We start from the raw sequence: 3,233 nt of genomic DNA on the forward strand, positions 1-3,233 counted from the left end.
CTGGTGTGAATAACAAAAATTACTTCATTTCCTACTGGTGCTCTACAAATTTTGCTGTAATAAAAAAAACTAGTAACTTGGCTCTTGATTTATCTGGAAATTGCACTAGACTATTCACAAACATGCTTAAAAATAAAGCAATTACTGAGTGTTTTGATAGCTCAAGATTATCCAGACCTTACAGATTCAAGCCCAAGAAGCCAGAAGTATCTTTTCAGCTTTGCTGGTTGGGCAACAAAACCCTGAGCTTCCCTTTGCTCTTCAAAAGCAAATTACACTTGGGCCAGGAGTCTAGAAACTGCTGTCCTCCTCTGGACCCCCACCTTTCAATTAAATGGTTAACTAGACTTAGAAATTTTTATTTCTAGGTAAAGACCACTGCATGGGAATTACTCTAGGATGGCACAACTGCAGTAAAGATACAAATGATAAGCACTTTTATTTTCAATCGTATTAAGTGACAATTTTGGAGAGGGCCTAGAGACTGGACAATCCTTGCTGAGTTTCCCCATGCCTTCCAAGAGTAGATGTGATTAATTCAGCCTAGAATCTATTCCCAGCAGTTACTGGGATCCTCAGTAGTGAGGAATTCAACCATCATTTTCTATGCTCATTAAACTTGCCCCAAAATAAATTAATAAACCAAAAGAGCAATCAGTATGTACTGATTCCATGACCTTTTATTTAGAACAAAATGGACTTCACACCTTTTATAAGGGTCACTTCTGGGCTGAAGAACTAGTCATAAAATGTACTGTTATGCTATTATCCTTGAAAAGAAAATTTTGAATTCACTTGTATGTGTCAGTTGGAGATGAATAAATTATAAACATCACAACCCTACTGTGAAGCCCCTGAACTATTTATTTTTATTTGAAAGCTTCAAATATTTATGACCCTTATCCCAATGATCTAAACACACACCTTTAAAAACTGTAATTACCAGCATATCACTGGCTACACAAGAAAAAGAACACTCACAGTCAGCAGTATACAATCCCAGGAAACTAGATTCTCTAGGAACCCATTTCTATTGTCTAATAATGGCCAGTCTTCACGAACGAAGATTTGGGGAAAGGTCTTTTACCTTTCCAGCCTGCGCAATGGATTTTTTAGGTGAGACACAGCCTGCGCTGAACTGAGCCCACCCTTTAATCCTAAGGTTCATCTGCCGGGGCCAAGCAAGCTTGGACAATGGCAGTGAGGTCCTCAGGACGTAGGTTTCTGCCCGGGGGGACTGGGATTCGAACCTGGGTCGCAGCGGTGAGAGTCCCGCATGCTAACCACTAGGCCACCAGGGGTCCCCTCTATTGTCTACGGTGATGGTGGAAGCTGCCAAGCCAGACATCAAAACACTCGAGGCTGAGGCCACACACACACACACACACACACACATACCCACATGAGGAAGAGATATACTAGTTACTCCAGCTGGCAGTAGCATTATTTTTCATTTATTTAAAAAAAAAATTCACAACTTTTTCTTAATGAAAAGCAAACTGGAATCTGCGCCTGAACTCTTACTCTAAACATACCAAAACAAGCACAGTAAAAGTCAACTTTAGACTGGAAACATCTGTAAACTAAGGTTTATATTGCCATACCAAAAGCTGAGTTAAAAGAGAACAAATGAAAATATCCATCAACAACCATCATATTCTCAAAGATCAAGAGGTTGTGAACAAAAGCCCGACCTCCATTATGTTTTCTTCAGTTGGTTAGAAAGAACATGAACTATAAAAAGTCATCTAAGAAACTGCAGAAACCTTGCTAAGGGGAAAAGAAAGCCTTGAATTTCTCTTACAGACTTCTCATTCCTTTTCAATAAAACAGAAGTGAGGAACATTGACCACACAAATGCGTAACTGGACTATGATAAAAACTGTATTGTGGCAATTCAGTTACCCGAGAAAAACAGATATCAGTATTGATACAGAAATCTTTTTAAGTTCTCAAATGACATTAAAATTACCCATTACACTTTGAAATATGTGATTCCAGTGAGTAGCCAGAGATCTAGGAATACATGTTTCCGTATTAAAAGTGATAAAAATAAGCAGGAAGATACCTGAAACAATAAAAGGCATTTTTAGCTGGAATGTGTTTTGCTATATGCTACAGGAAAATGCATCAGATATGACATTATACTGAATCTTGTAGTGGTTCCAAGCAGTATAATGGTACATACTGTTAAATAAGCACACTTGACCAAATAAATAGTCAGTTTGCCAGCATGGTTAACACAGGAAGAAATCCACATTTTTTCTTAATGTAAACAGTAAGGTTTCTAAAAGACATTTTAATTTTAAGCATTATTATATTTTTAACATTACTGCATGCAACACTGTCAAAATTTTATGTCACCTCTGTGCATCACTAGGCAAGAAACAGTAAGACACTTGGAGAGAAATTCTCCAGTCGTTGAGTCTAGTGCTGCACACAAAATCACAAACATCCTCAGTAAACTGCACACCTGGACAAGACAGATGTTTGTATATAAAAGGCAACTTTATTTATATACCCGTAATCCTCTGCACAAAGATCTGACCCTCACGTTTTAAAAGGCACAGGCTTTTAAAAAGGCTAGAGTGAGGGGCACCTAAAATGGAATGTATTATTTACCTGATTTCAAGAGCTGCCTTTAAAAGGCAGCTAGACAACTGAACTGCAAGTCCTGCCAGAAATCAAGAACTGTCCCCACCATCATTTAAACACTTGAAACATTTAGGCTTGTCTTATGGATTCACTCTCATTCTTTGCATTTCAGAGAAACCACCTGCTGGAAACAATAGTTTCCTTTACCCTGTTTTTTAATCCTTAGTAACAGGTGAAGTGAAAAGCATTAGTAAACAGCTGAATGACCACATAATTATTTCTTCATTGAATACTTACTCTTACTTAAACCAAAAGTTCAAGTTATTAGTAGAATGTGAATGTTACAGGCATCTGAACACAAGTGCAAATTGGTTTAGACTTTTGAAACTGTTTTTGTACAAAAGCAAGAAAATAGTCTTTGGTGTAGGCTCATGTCATACAATCCAAGTATAATAACATCAGTCAAAAATTACAGAAAACCCATAACTTATCTTCTGAAATAGAAGAGCCCAAAGCTCAAGTGATCACACTGATTTACAGGCACAGAGCTCTTCCAGGTGGCCTACATGGTCTTTCACTACACTTACATAGCCACCATCACGCTAAATAAGATACATTTTCAAGCTGCAAGTGGTGGA

The sequence above is a fragment of the Neopelma chrysocephalum genome, unplaced genomic scaffold (assembly GCF_003984885.1).
Source record: "Neopelma chrysocephalum unplaced genomic scaffold, ASM398488v2 Primary Assembly neopelma1_26, whole genome shotgun sequence".
Classification (NCBI taxonomy): Eukaryota; Metazoa; Chordata; class Aves; order Passeriformes; family Pipridae; genus Neopelma; species Neopelma chrysocephalum.